This window comes from Atractosteus spatula, chromosome 1 (assembly GCF_055471065.1).
Source record: "Atractosteus spatula isolate fAtrSpa1 chromosome 1, fAtrSpa1.hap1, whole genome shotgun sequence".
Taxonomy (NCBI): Eukaryota; Metazoa; Chordata; class Actinopteri; order Semionotiformes; family Lepisosteidae; genus Atractosteus; species Atractosteus spatula.
Window position 1 is genome coordinate 43,016,384 of NC_142706.1, and position 21,074 is coordinate 43,037,457.

Sequence of the window (21,074 nt, forward strand, 5' to 3'; positions counted from 1 at the left end):
TAATGGACTGTCTGGCATTTGCACATTTCTTGCTGGCAAGTCTGTTACTTGGCTAAGAGAACCTATTCTGACAGCACTGAGAGAGCATCTTCTTTGTGACTGGACTATCCTTGTCCAGTCCTTTATTGCAAGTCAAGGTTAAAGGCAATGCAATACTTGTATTTCCTAATAATGACATCAGAAAAAGTATAGATCACCAAAAAAGTTGTAATATAATTACCATGTGCTGTGTTGTATGTTGTAACATGCAGGCTATGTTTTGAAATATACTGTCTAGTTCTACTGTCTAATGTATATTTACATTTACATATTTACAGTGCATGAATCTGAATTAGTCTATACTCATCTCTGAACTCATGTATTGTAGTATGTTGTACAAAGGAATTGGTATACATTTCAAACCAGATCTTTACCTGTTCTTGTAGAATGATGATAATTCTGTAAATTTTACTTTTATTCAGAAAAAAGACTAGTTTCTGGCTGGTTTCATAGCAGCAAAATAAACAATTCAGCAGCTCTGGATAAGCTCAGACAATGGGTCAGATAAATTCTGGATACTCACATTTCAATATATTGCAAACATAGAATGTAGAATAGTTAGAATTAAAAGGGAACTGCAACATAGCATTAGAAAGAATCAGCATTGATGAGTGCATTTTAAACCACAATGAACATACAATGTACACAGTAAATTGTAAAACCTCCAATTTACATCACAAAATAAATTAAATTTCCAGGTATGTGCAGTGCCATATTCTGCAATTCACAATGTGGCAACAAAACTTATGTTGATATGAAGTGGCTCTATTACATTGTAAACAAGCAGGCTTGTGAATAAAAACTTGGAGGGCACTGTCAAAGGAGCAATCATGGACTAGCTAGTCATCCAAGTAGATGAGGTGATTGGTGGGAGGAAATGGCACTGGGACTATTTACATACAGATGCAGCCATTCAAACTTCGTGGTACAAACCCGCTACTACCCACAAGCCACCGCTGCGTACCGCGGTATGTGATTGGCTGGCGAAAATGACTGACAGGGGCACTCATGGTGCATTGGTCAGCAGTGAAAAGATTTAATCATTTAATTTCTTTACTGTGCACATTTTAATCCACTTAGTATTGAATATTTATATGGTATTTTACAACTAAAGGGAAATTCTAGTAGCTGAGCATAAAAAGAAGAGGAGCATAACGTAGCTGAAGGTCATAAACTATATTAATTTAGGAACATAAACATATTATGTAAAATGTACTTTGCATTCTCTTTCAATAATCTTTTTTACCAACAGGTGAGTGGAGTTGCCATGGGCACCAGAATGAGACCCAGCTATGCCAATATTTTTGTCGGCTGGGTAGAAGAACACTATTTCGCTTCCTACACTGGCTATGTCCCTGACCTCTACAAGCGATACATTGACGACTGCGTTGGTGCCGCCACATGCTCCAGCGACCAGCTTGAGTGCTTCCTGCATCATTTCACCAACTTCCACCCGTCCCTCAAATATACAGTTAACATATCTTCTACTACTCTTCTGTTTCTAGACATCAACTTCTCCATCAACTACCCCCGACTCTCCACTTCGGTTTTTTACAAACCCACAGATTCACACAGCTATCTCCCGTATACAGATGCAGCCATTCAAAATGAGTGAGGTATTTCGCGGCATACCCCGGTGGGCGTGTCGCAGTATCACGCGGTATGACGCAGTTAACGTGGTATCACGTGGTTAACTATCCGGCGTCGCCTTGTAAAACCGCCAGGGGGAGCTTAACCTCTCATGTACAGCATTTGAGCCTTTAATTTTGAACTGTGTATTACAGCATGTTAATCATCAGTCATTAAAATGTTGGTATATTTTATGAAAGCAAGATTGCTCAGTTGGACAAAAGTACACAACCTACCTTTATCAGAAATATTTATGCATCAAAGCCTTTACTGAAGATATTACTAATAGTATTAATAATGGATGACTTTGGACAAGCTGTATACTCAAAGTATAATTTCTTTAGCACATTTGTACAAGCACTTGGAATCTGTCCAAGCCATACTTTGTCAGGCATTTTGTTTTACTTCAACGGGCATAAAAACTTCCTTGCTTTTAACAGGGCGTTTCATAATTTCTAACTACGAAAATGATTTAAAATGCGACACCTATCATTCAACTAGAGCTTAAAATATCACAAGGATCCTCAAGAGCACAGCAAAGAGTGTATTAAAAGACACTTGTATTTATCAACGCTTTCTTTTCCGTATACCAGATTTTATGGAACCACTTCAGAGGGGTGTCAGCCAGTCAGATTCCAGGAATCGGCACTTTAAAGGAAAAATACACACCAGTATTCCATTTCTCCCTAACGATTTTAAGCATCGAAGTATTTAACTAGCATGTGAAATAGCGTGTGAAAAAGTGGTAGCTTTAAGCTTTTCTGCTAATATAATATGGAATCGCGTATCTAAAGAATTTAATAACGGTATTCGTGTGCTGCGACAGGGCTGTGTAGGGCTGTTTCGCCTGCCTGTTCATGTGAGCTGTCTTGTAGCCGACTGGTCTAGGTGCGTGACTACCAGCTGGCAGGTTGTGTGTTCGAATCCAGCTGGTGCTAGACTTTTCTTTTAACAAACATTTCTTCGAAAAAATAGAATAGCAATATTATGGACAATCAATTGACTTTTATATTTCAAAATATCGCAACATGATCGATATTTGTGATAATTTGAACATATCTTCCCTTCTGACAGTGGTTCCTGCTTCTATTGTGTGTGTGTGTGCAACAGAGTAAATTTTTATAGAGAAATGGAGGCTGGACAGTATGCGTTACAATATAAACATTTATATTGATTTAAATCGTGTTCTGATTTAAATCGCAAACGCGTGTTTAATTATATGTGTTTTTTAATCATAATCAGGCTAATGCAACATAAATTGATACAGTATCTTTGTCTTCTAAGTATCTTAATAAACTTTCAGCATAGCTTTCTACCCGTCAAGATTTATATTTCTTGGGATTTTGGGATCAAATGTGGAAGGATTAGATTATAATCGTTTTTATTTGTCAAATACGTGATTGTATTTCTGAATGTTATGTGACACCTACAGTAGTTCACTGCTTTAAATACATCGAATTAAGAAAGTTATGTGTAGCACTTTAGAACTTTTTTCTGAACCAGGGAAAATCTGATCATGTTTCTCTACAACAATAATAAAAAACTTTATTTTACATATCGCCTTTAAAAGTGGCATCTCAAAGCAATACAGTAGATCGAAAAACAGTTAAAAGGGACCAAATTAAATACCAGACAATCGCAAACGCGTTTTCAATAAAATTATTTTATTCATTCAGCAGTTTGTGAGAGGGACATCCAGCAGGGAGAGACACACACACCGGTTTTCATTGACAAAATTGTTTTTTTTCAATTCCTCTTGTCTAACAGGAATGTTTTGTTTGTGGACAGACTGTTAGACAAGAGGAAAAGACCGCCTCCTCCTACGAAGCATTAATCGCGTATCTAAGGAAAATTGCAGTATACCTTTGTTCATGCACATCATTATACAGTACAGTATCTCAATTTGTATTTCGATAAAAAAAAATCATTTGCCCAGCCACTACTGTTGTTATTGTTTTTATCCTGTAAAGCGTTTCCTTTTTCTGCGTTTTCCATTTCCTTTTTCTGATCACTCGCTTTCTGGATACACATCTCACCTGTCCTGGTCTTTGTTTTCCTGGTTTGCTGATTATGCCTGCTGCGGTCCACTCCTACCCTCACACCTAAAGAATACTATTTTAAATTTCTTGGCGCAGTTCATTAACCCTTGTACGTGCTGTCCGCGCCGAAAATGCAATTAAAAAAAAGTCAAAAAACGCGCTCAAAATACAATTTATAGCTTAATAAGATACACTCCACAGGCAAATTTAATCCGGTGGCGCTGTGTGTTAGTTTCCTGACTCCCATTATTTAAACTGCGACACTGATCATTCATCTCTAAATAAACTTTATTTTATATAGCGTTTTAAGCGAATAGGTAATTAGATTGCTCATAAACCTAATCGCTTTTTCTACATAAACACAGTGTGATTGCTCTCTGAAAATGCTTTTCCTTTATTTTTAAAGTAGGCTCAGATTTCAACTATAGATCGTATTATTATAAACTTTCTTGGAAAAATGTATTTTATGTAAACCATGTTTGCTATTAATTCATTTAGGGCTAAAAAACGTTCATTGTCTTCCAATCGAGTTGAGTTGACATTGGAAGCCTGCCACACCCGGACTGTTAAACCAACGCATTAGCACGTCAAAGCCCGTATTGGTATTGAGCCAGTATTGTCTTTAGTATTCCCCCCCTCTCCCCTCAATTCAATTCAATTCAAGGTGTTTTATTTGCATGACAGATGGGTACAAGCAGTGTTGGGTATGTATATTGTAATGCTTACGGCAGACAGGCACTGTGTACGAGCCGGCGCACCAGAGCAGTGCACCGAGGGAGCGTCTGCATTTATAACTTAGTTTTTAAAATTAGTCAAGCAATATGAAGCATCTCCTTTTACGTTTAAGTCCCTTAAATACATTGAGCACAGCTTTCTCACCACTTAAGATTGCTTTTGATACCATCCTTACACAAAGCAGAAGGGAGATCTTAGTGCCTGAGCATAAAAAGAATAGGAGCATACTGCAACGCGTGTGAAGTCCATAAACGATATTAATTTTGGAACTTAAACATACAGTATATGGCTGGTCTCGGTACTTTAAAGAAAACATACACACCAGTATTCCATTTCTCCCTAAACATTTTAAGCATCGAAGTCTTTAACTAACGCGATACCGGAGTCAACAAGCATACTTTTAGAATTTGATTAAAAGGGAATATAATATGGAATCGCGTATCTCAAGAAATTAATAACGATATAATTATATTCATGTTGCAAAAGAACTGCAACGGACATAAAAACTCCCTTGCTTTTAACAGAGCGTTCCATAATTTCTAACTACGAAAATGCCAGGTGAAAGGATTTGTAAACATATTTTGTTAAAGCGAGTCAGTTTTTTCCGCAACACATAAAAGACATTTTTCCAAGAAAGTTTAGCCTTTGTCACTAATGAAACCACTAAATAAAGACATAAATATAGAAATCTTAAGATTTGTTTTATTTAATGTTGGTAGCAGGATGAACTGTCAGAGTGTATATTTTGTCGCAGAGTTGCTGCAAGATGTTAACAGTGAAAAAGGTATTTAGAAATGAGTTATTTCAAGATGAAAATTTTCAGAATAATTGCAAATCTAGCAGGATAGAGAAAGCACAGAAAACTGGCAGTTAGATTGATCAGATTAGTATGAAAAGTCATTTAGCAAAGGGAATGAGAAGAGTGACAAACTAGTATACTTTAGTTTTTTTTAAATCTGATCATGTTTCCCTATAACAATAATAAAAAACTTTATTTGATATATCACCATTAAAGGTGGCATCTCAAAGCAATACAGTAGATGTAAAAACAGATAAAAGGACCACAGATTACAAAGTAAATGCATATAAGAAAGACAAGCAGTTAGAGGTGCTACCAAAATTAGAAAATGAAGCAGATACAGACACTAAGTCTTCTGAAAAGAAAGGTTCTGAGGTTAGATTTAAACTGGCCCTGGTGTGTGTGTGTTTGTGTCTGTCTGTCCTGTGATGGACTGGCGCTATGTCCAGGGTGTATTCTGCCTTGTGTCCGTCGCTTACTGGGATAGGCTCCAAATCCTCTGTACTGGATAAAGAGATTAGAAATGGATGGAAGTAAAGGCACTGTGTGGATGGAACTATACACAGTGTTAGAAACCCACTATGAAATGGCAGCATCTCACTGAGAATAAAACATTTTTTGGGCTGGCTTAAGGAAACAGCCTTTCCACCTCTCTTGCACATCAGTATCCATACCTAGTTATTTAAACAAATTGCCTCTAATTATAAACATCTTAATATGCTGGCTCTGTGGATCCGCATCAGCTATGTTTGCCCATTCCTTCAATTCATGTGCATCCAACACACAGTTCAAAGCTAGCAACTACACAAAATCTAAAATATGAGCTCTACTTGCCACTTACAATACCAACAGTACCAGCTAACTTTAGTAGTGACATTTTCATGGATCTTTTTAACAATAAAATTTACAACATCAGACTTCAGACACAATTAAACAGGGCTCAAAAAAGTCTGGTACAAACATTTTCAGCATGGAATAAACCTTTACTTTAATGGTATAAACCTTAAATGGATTCATATTCTCAATAAGATTTGGTGCTCAGTAACATGACTTAGAAAATGACAGAAGACATACGTATCATGCTTATCCTTCTATTTTTCATAATCGTAAACTCCTTAAGGCAGTTACATTTTCTCTGTTCTGACCTGGAGTTACAGAGAAATTTAAATTCTAATAAGAGATTTGTAATGAGGAAAGTCATACCAATCACTCATACCAGGATTTGCAATCACAATACAAATACTTTCTTTCTGTATGTGTTTATTTTGCAGTTTGAGTCTATGGCATTCCTTTGGGGGTCTATACTCCAAGGCATGACTTTTTTATGGGAACATGACATTTTTTTAAAGTCTTTTAATGCAAGCTTCATATAAACCCTTAGCAGTGGTTACTGTCTGGAGCAGGTACTTGAATGGCACAGATTCATTGAAATGATTCAATTTCTTTTGAAAATATTTGGGATAATACATATTCCAGAAATCACAGCCATTGAATTATCCAGAAATTAATTTCTCTCAGGGTGTATTTAACCCCTCATGGATGGCATTGTATGAAATGAGTTTGAAGTTCCCCATTTGCCTCTATTATGAGATGCTGTGGACACTATTTTATACATTTTAGGAGTGTCCATAGGAAGGTATGTTCTAGAAAGAGTGAACTTCTGTTTTGCCATTATTTTTAATAGGGGCGTTACATGTTTACACTTGGTGCTCCTACTAGAGGAGAGGATATGATTAATCTAGGCTTATCACAGAAACTGAAACACATCTGGTTGGTGAGTCTACTGTGGGTAAAATGTTACTGGTACCGCATGTTGTAAAGCTTGGTATTTTCTCTCTTGGCCTGACTTTTTTTAATGTCTGAGTGTTAGAATCCATGTTGTTGCTGGTAAGGGAATGGTAGGTGCTGTCATTGACACAGTCAAAGCCTTGTACAGAGATACCATTGTAGCTGTTTGACAGTATTTTAGATGCCCTTAGTTAAAAGCATGGGAGGAAGTACTGCCAAGGGAAGGGGGGGGAGCAAGGATTTTTTCTTTGAGTTTGTGAGGTTATTTTTTGTTATATTGTGTTTCAGAAAGCAAGAAAATAAGATTTACTGTATGATAAAAAGAGAAAGAGCTGGAGTAGATCCTCAGATCAGTTTGCTACCAGCAATCAAACAAAAAAATGGAAAGAATTGTCTCCTCCTGATTGGAACCTTTCTTACTGTCTTATTATAATTTATCAGGCTACCTTTTAATTTCCACTGAGAGAAGGAAGTCACTTGTCATGCAGCTATTTTATTCTTCATTGCACAATATGCTCTAAGTTAGCAAATGAAACATGAAATAAATCAAGAATACGATTAACATGAATGTATAAACATCCAAACTATACTTTATCACATTTAATTATTGGGTTAGCTTTTTATTGAGCCAAAATGTTATAAATGTGTGAACGTCTGTAAAATGGAAATATTTATATTTTTCTCTTTTCTGTTACCTGCCTGACAGCATTTTGTATCCCATTCTGTATATTACTGGAAAATATTAGACCCAACCTAAAGAATTCATGGGGGTAGTGGGACACAGTACTGCAAAGAGTCTCCTAAAGGGACAGAGCTATTAGTACTTATGTGTTTGAGTCTGGAGAATATAGTAAACTCTAAACATTAAGGGAATGCATGGAATCGGAAAATATAAATTGCATAGTACACAAGACTTAACTGGTTTTATTCTAGGAAAGCAGACAAGACTGAGTCATGGGACTCAGAGGATCCAAGGCTAGACTGAGTATAATAGGCTTCGGGCTTCTATTGTGACATCTACTGTAAATTACAGAAATGTTAAAAGTAAACAAAATAAAGTAACTAAAATGTGGTCTGAAATCACCCCTTTAGACACCCCTTTTACTTCACTGGTGTCAGATATGAAAGGCAATAGTCTCCCTTTCTGTCTGCTGTGTGTTGCAGCAGAGGGACTCCCTGCAGCTGAAAGGGGCAGAGTAACTTGCATGCCCTCTAGTACAGTTTACACATGCACGACTTTAAAAGCTAGCAAGACAGGTTTCGATTCACATTAGCTGGCGAGCCTTGTTAAAAAACGAATGATAATGTAACATGCCACTGTTCATGAACAAAGTTATACTGAGTTTTCCTAAGATACGCGATTAAAAAATAAATAAATAAAAATTTGAATCTCCTGCGGAACACATTCCATAAGAATCGGCGGTTTTACAGTATATATCGCCTTTAAAGGTGGCTTCTCAAAACTCTTTACGGGATAAAAACAACCAGAACAGCAGCAACAACAATATTGTATTTCGTTGCATTTTGAAAACCAAGTAATAACTTAACTATACAGTACGTGCAAACATTTCGTATGTTGCTGTCGTGAATGCCTGCGTACCCATAAGTATTTTATTTGCCTTGAGTCTGTCTACAGTATCTCTGTCCCACTACTCCCCTCTCTCCCTCAATTCTATTCAATTCAAGGTGTTTTATTTGCATGACAGATGGGTACAATTCTTGTTGGGAATGTATACTTTGATATTTACACCCGGCGCGGCACCGAGGGAGCGTCTGCATTTATAACTTGGTTTTTAAAATTAGTCAAGCAATATGAAGCATCTCCTTTAACTTTTAAGTCCCTTAAATACATTGAGCACAGCTTTCTCACCATCCTTACACAAAGCAGAAACTGTCCGATGACTCACAGTACAAGTGGAAAGATTACAGATTTTAATCGTCTTTAATTTTGTCTTTAATTTTGCCTGTGGAGTGTATCTTATTAAGCTATAAATTGTATTTTGAGTGCGTTTTTTGACTTTTTTTTAATTGCATTTTCGGCGCGGACAGCACATACAAGGGTTAATGAACTGCGCCAAGAAATTTAAAATAGTATTCTTTAGGTGTGAGGGTAGGAGTGGACCGCAGCAGGCATAATCAGCAAACCAGGAAAACAAAGACCAGGACAGGTGAGATGTGTATCCAGAAAGCGAGTGATCAGAAAAAGGAAATGGAAAACGCAGAAAAAGGAAACGCTTTACAGGATAAAAACAATAACAACAGTAGTGGCTGGGCAAATGATTTTTTTTTATCGAAATACAAATTGAGATACTGTACTGTATAATGATGTGCATGAACAAAGGTATACTGCAATTTTCCTTAGATACGCGATTAATGCTTCGTAGGAGGAGGCGGTCTTTTCCTCTTGTCTAACAGTCTGTCCACAAACAAAACATTCCTGTTAGACAAGAGGAATTGAAAAAAAACAATTTTGTCAATGAAAACCGGTGTGTATGTCTCTCCCTGCTGGATGTCCCTCTCACAAACTGCTGAATGAATAAAATAATTTTATTGAAAACGCGTTTGCGATTGTCTGGTATTTAATTTGGTCCCTTTTAACTGTTTTTCGATCTACTGTATTGCTTTGAGATGCCTCTTTTAAAGGCGATATGTAAAATAAAGTTTTTTATTATTGTTGTAGAGAAACATGATCAGATTTTCCCTGGTTCAGAAAAAAGTTCTAAAGTGCTACACATAACTTTCTTAATTCGATGTATTTAAAGCAGTGAACTACTGTAGGTGTCACATAACATTCAGAAATACAATCACGTATTTGACAAATAAAAACGATTATAATCTAATCCTTCCACATTTGATCCCAAAATCCCAAGAAATATAAATCTTGACGGGTAGAAAGCTATGCTGAAAGTTTATTAAGATACTTAGAAGACAAAGATACTGTATCAATTTTTGTTGCATTAGCCTGATTATGATTAAAATACACATATAATTAAACACGCGTTTGCGATTTAAATCAGAACACGATTTAAATCAATATAAATGTTTATATTGTAACGCATACTGTCCAGCCTCCATTTCTCTATAAAAATTTACTCTGTTGCACACACACACACAATAGAAGCAGGAACCACTGTCAGAAGGGAAGATATGTTCAAATTATCGCAAATATCGATCATGTTGCGATATTTTGAAATATAAAAGTCAATTGATTGTCCATAATATTGCTATTCTATTTTTTCGAAGAAATGTTTGTTAAAAGAAAAGTCTAGCACCAGCTGGATTCGAACACACAACCTGCCAGCTGGTAGTCACGCACCTAGACCAGTCGGCTACAAGACAGCTCACATGAACAGGCAGGCGAAACAGCCCTACACAGCCCTGTCGCAGCACACAAATACCGTTATTAAATTCTTTAGATACGCGATTCCATATTATATTAGCAGAAAAGCTTAAAACTACCACTTTTTCACACGCTATTTCACATGCTAGTTAAATACTTCGATGCTTAAAATCGTTAGGGAGAAATGGAATACTGGTGTGTATTTTTTTATTTAAAGTACCAAGACCAGCTATATACTGTATGTTTATGTTCCAAAATTAATATCGTTTATGGCCTTCACACGCGTTACAGTATGCTCCTATTCTTTTTATGCTCAGCTACTAAGATTTCCCTTCAGTGGTAAAATTCAATATCTACAACGGGCACAGCAAAGACGTTTACTGTACTGTAAGTCTTTCTACGACAGACCAACGGACCACGAGTTCCCCTGTTGGTCAACCAATCACGTACTGCGGTGCCACGCGTCATCTTGCGTCACACTGAGCGACGCCACCTGCGGTACGTGTCTGTAACGCGCACTTTGAATGGCTGCATCTGTAGCTCATTTCACCCCAAACACACTAAAAACTCTCTCTTTTTCACAGTTCCTTCGGCTACGACGATTATGCAGCAACGACATCGACTTCCAGAACCAAGCCCTCAAAATGTACTCCTTTTTCACCAACAGAGGATACCCCAGTAGTGTTACTGACAGGGCCCTTGCCCAAGCCAAAAACACCCCTCGGACCATCAACTCAATCAGGAACTCCTGCCGTAACAACCACATTCCTTTGGTGCTTCCCTACCACCCCAACACACTTCCTATCCCCAGGACTATTAACGACAACTTTTCCATCCTACAGGATGATCCCTCCATCAGGGCCCTCTTTTCTGACTACCCCATCATCTCATATCGCCGATCACCTAATCTTCGCAACCTTCTTGTTCACAGCTCCCTTGACCGCCCTCAGCAACCATCCACACCAGGCACTTTCCCTTGCAACAGAGCTCGCTGTATCACCTGCAAGTACACATCTAACACCACACTCATTCAAGGCCCCTCAGGACAATTCCGGATCACCCAGATCCAGCATCTTGTACCTCCAGCAACCTTATTTACTGTATCTCTTGCAGTAAATGCCCAGCCATCTACATTGGAGAAACAGGAAGGAGACTCGGAGACCACTTCAGATAACACGTCAGGGCTGTGAAGATTAAAGATATCTCCAAGCCCATTGTTTCTCATTTCACCTCTGACGGCCACGACCACTCTAATCTCTCCATCTGTGTTCTCAAAGACGGTTTTCCGAACTCATACATCAGAAAGACTACCGAAACCAAAATTATCCTGCAGCTAGGATCACACCTTCCCCCTTCTCTTAACGACAGACTACTCTTCTTCTAAATTTTTTCCATTCATTGGAAGTTTCATTTCATACCTCTCTATACCTATTCTGACTTCACACCTCTTGATTGGCCTCTCTTTCTGTCCCCTGCTCCCGCCTCTCACTCCTCCTCTCTCCCAGCCTTTGTTCTCCCGCTACATTACCTTTGCCTACTGCCTTGTCTCTCTCACACCTGAAGAAGGCTCCACGGCCGAAACATTGTGTTTTCTTTTTTCTTCTTTTTTTTTCAGCATGGAATAAACTTATTACTTGTTCCTTTGCAGCCTACGCATGCTGACGCAGCTACCCACCTGAACTACTTATGTAAACTGTACTGTATATGGCTGGTATTGGTAATTTAAAGAAAAAATACACACCAATATTCAATTTCTCCCTAAACATTTTAAGCATCAAAGTCTTACATGTGGTTATTTCGGTAACGTTCTGAAATAAGTCACGAGAGGCCGTGCTATATCGTGGATATAGTCACAGTTAAAAGGTGTTTTATTTTCATTATGATAAATATGATAAACACAAGTTGCTTTGACTGTTGCATAAGCATTAATTCATCTCAGTGTAGATTGTGCTTAGGTGATAAGGTGATTTAAAGTGTTGAATGAAAATCTTGTTATCATCAAGAAACAAACACAGAAAAGAACCAATATGACCCACTCATCAATATTTCGGAGTAGCACTTCAGGTGGATTTGCCAGTAGTGGAACTAATTCCTTTTTAGCAGTGATTTAAAGTTTAATGTAGACCACCCTAATTGGGATGAACTTTGATGATGTGTGGAATGTATGGCTTAGAGACAGTGAACAGGCTCAGGATTGACAAGACAAATGAGGCAGAATCCCAAAAGACGGCAGTATCTACAACCTGATACAAAGCATGCATCCCAGATGCACAGCTTGAATTATATACAACAAATACTTCTAATGTATTATTTGTAATTGACTTTCATGGTAGACCCCCCACCCCCATGGTCAAATCTGTTAAGGACAAATAGTAATTATCTTAATAAATGTCAATATCTGTTCAATAACATATTAGTGTACCTGTTATGGAAAACAAATGATCAACATTATATAGCTATATAACATACCAAAACACTCCCTAAACATTTATTTTTAAACCAGATTGGCAACAAAAAATATCTGAAGATTTAGTGCATGCTTTCCCTTAAGACAATGTCATTGTGTTTTAATTGACATTCATAATGTTAGAATCATAACATGAGCCAAGGAATTGTACATTGAAGTACATTCCAGATGTTATGGGATACAAATCACCTACACATTTTGAGAATAGATCCTCTTCCTGTTTATATTTGTATCGTCTAGGTAAATTTTGAGTGTAGGACATCCAGAAAAATCAATTTTATCAATGCAGCCATGACTTGATGGCTAGCAGTAGTGATGGTAAAATGAATTACATCATCACCTACTGTATGACCCTCACAAATGACAGAGAAACACACAAGGACAATGATGCCAACATGTTCACATTGGAGTAAGACCTTACTGTATATCCCTTTTTTCTGAATTAGATGCAGGAACCTCCTACAGATTTTGACCAAGGTCGACAAAGACTGTCCTATGCAACTATAATTGAGACTTCATGTCATCTTCTAGTGCAGTGGTTTTTAAACTTTTTTGATGACGGAACACTTTTCTGTCTAAGCTAATGTCACGGATCCCTAGCAACCTTTTTTCTTACTTTTCAGGATTAGCTATGGCAGTCTTCTGCAAAAAGCATTCTAGTATTACTATTCAGAGGCAATTTAGCCAATTATTAAGGAAAAACTATTGATTGTTTTTGTTTTAATTATAAGCATTGCATGAACCCAATGAGTTTATTTCGGTCATTTAGTAATCACATGACAACTTGTCTATGATCAGCACCCCTAGTGTTCAATAAATCTTAATCACTGAAATACTCTTTGAGAATAAAAGAATTGACGTTTTAACTGCATTCGACCAAGTTAGGGTTTTCTTCTGATTTGAAAACTTTTAGTTTTTACATTGTTAGCAAAGGGAAAAAAACTCATAGATTTATAGAACCAGGCGACACTTTCCATGGTCTAACCGGGCACAAATAGGAAAAGAGTTGGTAGCAAAATGAGTAAGTAAAACACAGTGACACAACAATACATGAGGTTTTAAAAAAGAGTACTGATCATTTTTAATCAACATTAACTTCAAATCAGCAGAAACAAAACAATCTCAGTGTGATGAGTGAGTTTGCCTCTTATGTCTACAATTTTTTAAATATTTGGAGTTATGGATGTGAGTTGCAGTCTTATGTTCGGCTCTGCATCCAGTCTGTTGTGACTTTGTTTTTGTGGAAACTTACGACAAAAATCCAGTTTCACACAGATAGGTGGTCGCAAACGGGAGAATAACAGAAAGAGCTTTCTCTGATAATACTGGATGTTCGTTTCTGGTGCTGCACCAAAACTGCCAACTGCAGTTCATTAAAAGCTGTTTGTAAGGAAGAGTCTGAAATCAGGTCAGTGAACTTCTCATATTCTTGTGACGTGAAGTTTCGAGGTTTCCCTGAAACTATGAATGGATTTTTAACCCAGGAGTAATTCTGCAGTTTTTCATCCTGCTTGTTTGGGAAGTACTGCATGACAGACTCACGTAAGTCATTTAAATGTTGGATGATTTCTTCAGTGAGTTCATCAAGCACTTGGGCGTCCTCATCAAGCTCTTCACAAAAACTTTTCAGTGTTGCGAAACAATTGAGCTTGTGCTTCTGTACGCTGCTGACCCCAAATTCTAGCTTCTTCGTGAAGGCATGGATTTTGTCACTGGCTTTGAATACAGTCATGTGCTTCCCTTGCAATGCCAGATTAACTTAATTAATTTTTGTAAATATGTCCACTAGGTAAGCCAATCTGAGCAACCAATCCCTGTCATTCATTCGCTCCTTCAAATCAAAGTTGTAGTCCATTAAGAAAGCACACACTTCAGCCCGCAGTTCAAACAGTCGTACTAGTACCCTTCCGCGAGACAGCCATCGAACCTCTCTGTGCAGTAGCAAGGGAAGTTTATCATTTTTACGGCTTCTTCAAAGACAATTTTAAGAGCAAATGGCATTTTCTTCATAGCAAGTGCATGCCTATGAAGAATGCAATGGCTACTGCTGCAGATTTTTGCAATGGTTTTGATTCTAGCTATGGCTCCAAATGTTGTTGCCAATATTGCCTCTGCACCGTCTGTACAAACATCAACGCAGTTTTCCCACTGTATTTTGTTTTTCTCAAAAAAATGATTCAACGTATTGAATATTTCAACTCCAGTTGTAATATTCAGTAATGGTTCACACAAAAGAAGGTCCTCAATGCGTATGTTTATTATCTACGGACAGGAAAGAGTTCTGTTTACGTTATGGAAAAAATCTGTTGACCCCCATGGTAAGCAAGAGAGCTGCAAGAGAACTTTTCCTGTTTTTAACATTTTTTTTTCTTGTGGTTGCAGTCATTTCTAAGTGATTTTTCTACCCAGTAACACGCTATTTTCTATTGCTCATTGCAAGAGTTTTTGAGATTTGCCGAATGGCGAAATGGCAATTTATTTTATCTCCAAACGAGATAGAAGTGCAGATAGAAAATGAAATTTCATCCGAAAGCTTTGAGGTACCTTCTGGCTGTAGCAGTGAAAGTACAGAAATTCATTTAGAGAGTGAATTTGAAGATGATGTTTCTGAAGATATACCTAATTTTTTGGACTCTTGGAGCCATGCAAAGCCTTCGTAACTCACATATTTTTTTTATTGATAGCATTTTTTTATTTTTCTTGTAGACTATGTGAGAGCTCAAGGAACCCATGTAGACATCTGCGGAACACAGTTTGAGAACCACTGTTCTAGTGCATCTAGAAAATTGTATAATGTTTCTTTATCATTATTGCAGCTGTTGGGATCTATCAATGTGAAGCTCAGAAACTATATTCACGCCTGAAACTGTCTGTGTGCAGGATTCAAGTTCTTGCCCACCTATGAAGACTTGTTAGCTTTACATGATGTCCCCTTCTCCATGTACCAGTAATGGATTGATGTTTCATCCAGGGGAGAACAATTGTGTACACTCAGCTCTGGCTTTTTGCTTGTGCTTCAGTGATAGATTCTGGTTTTATGTAGTTCTTACCACCATAAGCAGATTTCTGATAATAAATGGATAATTAAGATCTTTTCACCATTTTAAAGGTGAAAATTAGCACCTGAAAAATAGTAATTTACTTTGATTTTCCTTTACAGTTCCATCAAAAGCATGTATAAGAGTTAACAGTAGTGCCAATCAGCAATATGTTCATGAATCAAGATACTGTACTGTACTACATTTGTAAATCTGACAGCATGATTTCTTAATAAAATATGCATAAGGTATTATTGAAAATGTCGTAATCAATGAAGAATAAGAATTACAGTACATTTACATTCTCCCCCACTTATATTATGACTTAATATTAATATATTCTCTGGTAACTCTTTTCCTTAGCATTTTAGCTATAATGTAATGAAAAATGTGGAACTGACTTCAGAATTCTAAAAATGTGTTTCAAATAAATATTCTAATTAACATAATTATATGCAAACATAATTAATGTTCCACTATTATTCTCTGTTTCCAGATGGACTACAAAGAACACCACATCCCAAGTGCATGAAAAAAGAACAGCTGACATCCTCGAATTTGGTTATTTATTGTAAGTTGGAGATTGGTTATGCACGAGTAGTCTGAGTATCTCTAAAACTCTTGAATATGTATATCCATTTTAAGTGTTTACACCCATCAAGCTGTTACATACTATTTTATGAGATTTTATAATCTTGCTTAATAGCTTGGATTGTAGAGCTTTGCCATGTTAATACTGTAAGGCAATTATAACCAAAAATGTGGCCCCAAAGGAAAAAAGGGAGAAGCTAAAGTCATACACCTACAGTAAATGTTCACCCTTAATTTATACATCTTAGCTTATATTAAAGTTATTTGAATTTAAAGATGAATTAGAATTGGAATGATAATTCATGTACTTGTTATGCCTTCTGATGAATACATTTAAGACAAAAAGCTTGTGATATAAATTGCAGAATAACACCTGCAGTTAAAATATTTTCTCTCAAAATACATACTAGTTTGCTTCCATATTAATTGCATATAAATTCTATATTGAATGTCTCTCCATGTACATGTGTACATATTATTAATTAATTCCTTTCAATACTCAACTTTTATTTAAATAATAGTGAATAAAGGGGTATATCTAGTCATTTGATAATGGAAATCTAAAATGTATGTGTTTAACCTGTGGACAGCCCAGACATTTTCTGAAAGCTTGCATCAATGACAGTGACTATGAGACAGACCTATCTGAATAGTCATATTTTTAGCATCTTGTCATAATCTAGCTGAGATTATTTTGTTATTGTTGTTCTAGTCGTTAATATTGTTTTCTTTGTAGGTTTTTAGGAACATTCTAGTTTACTAGTTTTAAAAGTGGCAAAACAATGTGCTGCCATTCTGGACATACAAATGTTACAGATGTGAAGTGTAGTATCGAAGCTTATGACAAAGAACTGATATTGATATATTGCTTTTCTTGAAAGCTGTCTCATTACGATTTGACAAAAGAAGGTACTGTATTTAGAGCAATTACAGTAAATGGTGGCTTGTCTTTTATTATTTGTGTGAGGTAAAAATAAGAATAATTTCACATGCTAAGAGTAATTTAGTCATAAAATAGTAAAACACAGCACAATATCTGCTGCTTTAGTTCTAAAACTTATGTTGATGCATTTCTAAAAAAGAAGCATATTTCTAATTAATGAGTTCTACAAACTTCAAACTAAGTAACTTTATAGTCCCACACGGGAAGAAAATGTGAAATCAGACAGATGGCATAGATGGCTCAAGACCATCCAAGGCGACATTAAATTTTAAAGATTTATTAATAATCATAATAAATTAAAGAACCTTGTCTTAGTGGCAGAAAGAAAGAGAAAAATACTTGGAAGAAGATTCCACCTGGTTATTTAAAAATAATTTATTATTTGAAACAATATGAAAATACATTTGTTGCTTTTGAACTTTAATTATATATAAATACAGTACACTACCTAAAAAGTATGATTATTCACATTTTAGGGAAATCCAAACTTAAATGCCCTGGAATATGATATTAGATGATGGTATAATACCAATAAGGAAATAAGGTAGTAACCGTTTTGTCTTTAGTGGGCTGCAGTGAGACAGAGTATAAACTTGCAAGAACATGAGGAAAGGTGGGACTACACTTTGGACAGGATGTTAGTCCATCAATGAGCACACACAGATTCACACACATGGGGGAGGGGGTAATTTAAATACTATTTATGTCCTACAGTGCATGTACAAGAGGGTTAACATTGAATGGTTTGTACAGTATATTACAATGGTCACTGTAACATGGCAGGTCAAATATAGTCTAGTATCTAATGCCCACCCCACCTAGGTCAATTTTGTGATTATGAAAAATACATTACTGGTTACATAGTGTTTTCTGGAATAACAGAAAAATGGAAGAGTAATAAGTGATGCATTATATGACATAAAAAAAGAGTATTAAATCCCAGCAACTATAAGACAACTATAGGCCTATAGGACACTAGGGTCTGAGAATTATTATTATTATTATTATTATTATTGATTTCTAGTAGCTACAACCATTGCTGAGGGAATGAAGGAACCATATAGGATCCACATTAGGACATCCTCCTCCCTCCTTTAAGGTTCATATTGAAATAATCTGTTGCTCAATAAAGTAAACACTAGAAAAAAATCATTTATTATTTAAGATTTTTTTAATTTGTGTTTACAGAAACAGTCATTGGTACTCATTGTCTTCTATTTCTGGCACTTGAAGCAGACTGACACATAAAATTTGACTCAAAAATGTTGTTTTGTCTTCCCTTTCAATTCTCCACAGAAATTATGATAGAAGAGTGTTTCATGCTATTACGATATACACTTTTCTGATTGTAGTACTACTTCAGTGATAGACATGGCAACCAAAAATCAGTAATGTGAAGAGGGAGCACGAATTATGGAGGAGGGACCAAGGAGCCCAGATATTTTGAGGAATGAGTTTTTGAACTTGGAGCTTTGGAGAAGGGAGAAGGACACCATGCATTACATCAATGTCAGTGTCCAAGGACTCAGTTAGCCAGAGAAGCCCTTACTGTCACCATCCATTTTAGATATTTTCAGTTTGATGTTTCTTATACATAACAAGATATGTAATTTAGAACTCCTGACAAACACAACACATGCCTCTGAAATATACAAACAATGCAATCATTCTGGATATTTAAACATTACTTCTACATGATATACTGTGGTCAGGAATGTGTCTTTTTATTCAGTTGGTACCTTTACATCCTCAGTACCCTGAATAATGTAATCTTTCAGGTATTTCCCATAAGCTAACGCCAAATTGATTCAAAAAATACTTTTATGTAACAATGCCATTTTGTTCAGAAAGTTGTCAAAGCATAACAAATTTCAGATTATGAGTTTCTTTGCACAGACACAACAGACATTCTACTATGAAATTGTTTTTTTTTTTCAGTTTTCATATGGCCTATATTCAGTCTCAATGGATTTTTGAATATTAATACTTGCAGACAATTTCCCATCCTTTTTTTCTGGTACATTGCAAAAATCTGTGCTTCTGACATCATACATAAAACATTTTTGAATGCTTATAGGGGTAGAGTTAAAATGTACCTGTATTCTTATAACTTTTGTTACTATATAGTCCTAAGGAAGATCTATAGTGCTCTTTAAAAGTAATAAACGTGCCAATAATATTACATTTTGATTAAAGTGAAATAAACACTGTATAGCATGTATATATTCAATTTAACTTTCTTAGTCAAGGCTGTTATGATTAGATAACTGGGTACTGTTATATATATATAAGTGCTTGATCTCAAAGAAGGTACTTGTATACTAAGTCATTGGAACCATTAAGACAGCAACTGGCAGCATTTACTGCTGTTAGTATTCCTGGATAGGTCTTTACCATCTTTGCAGAATGGGATGATATAATATGTTATATTATTCTTGGGAAACCTGTTCCAGTTCTATGGATTGCAATTGGTAGGGGATAATTGGTGGACATTATCTGTGAAGACTTTGTCTGAGACACTCAAGGGCATTCACTCTTCCTTACTAGAAAATGTCAGTGTACATTTGGAACTGCACCTCGTGTAACAGTTCTGCTAAAATTATTTTTTAGCCACCCAAATTTAAGATCTTGCATGACGCAAGCGGGATTTCCTAGACTTGCCTGTATTTTACACCAACCATTTCCCCTCAGTCTTAACAAGCTTCCCAGTCCTTGCTCCCGGAGAAGCACCCCCATGACATCATGCTGCCACAAGTTTAACAGCTGATATGGTGCTAGCTTGGTGGTGCGCTGTGTTCAGCTAGAGCCAGATGTAATGCTTTCCATTAAGAAAAAAAGTTCAAATTCTGTCTATTGTGTCTATGAAATGTTTTAATAAAAGCCACACACTCATGCAGGCTACACAGGTCAGCATCTCAGACAGAACTTAATCATGCTTTCACAGCTGCTCTGTTTGGAAGGGTGATCTGGTCTACAGTAGTTAGTGCCTGGTTGGTTTACACACATTACACTTCTTAATGATCGATTTTATCATACTTGAAGGGATGGCTAACATTCTCCTTTTTCGAATGGTCCTTGTTCTTCATGGTTGATTTGTTAAATTACAGTGTGAGTGGTGATTTGAATTTTCAATATTTATCTGAGGGATATGATGGGAATGAGGGATGTGTAGCCAGGATAGGCAAAGCAGACCCTGCCAACCTTGTGATAATCCAGGAAAACGTTATGAAATTGTGCATGATTGTTTGTTGTTCTTTGTTTTCACAATACATTTTCTACATAACTCATCCCCGAGAGTGATGAAAAGATTAAATGTGATCTGCCTTTCCCTACCATCAAACGTGAACATTAACCAATACACTCACTTTCACAAGTGTATTCTAAAGGCTTTAGTTTCAGCAATGGGCAAGAAAAAGAGAGTGCATCACTGCCTTCACTGTGTAGCGGCGAGGCTTAATAATAAGGCAGAATTAAGTGTTTCTGAGCTTCCCAAATGAGGCCCCATTTCTCTGTTCATCTCTGTGGTGCAGCCACAGAGAGACCATTAGTGCAGGGTGATTTAAGGTCCTAGGACAGCTCCCAAAGGGGGATGCACTTAGCTAAGCCTGGCTATCATGATCAATGGTCATCCATTGGCGCCTATCTGTCTAGGGAGTGCCAGATGGA

The 21,074-nt window shown here is 36.6% G+C and overlaps 1 pseudogene; it reads right to left on the reverse strand.

Moving 5' to 3' along the window:
• Positions 1 to 13,933: 13,933 nt before the first annotated feature.
• Positions 13,934 to 20,494, reverse strand: LOC148840902 (zinc finger BED domain-containing protein 5-like; annotated as a pseudogene).
• Between the last annotated feature and the right edge of the window lie 580 nt (positions 20,495 to 21,074).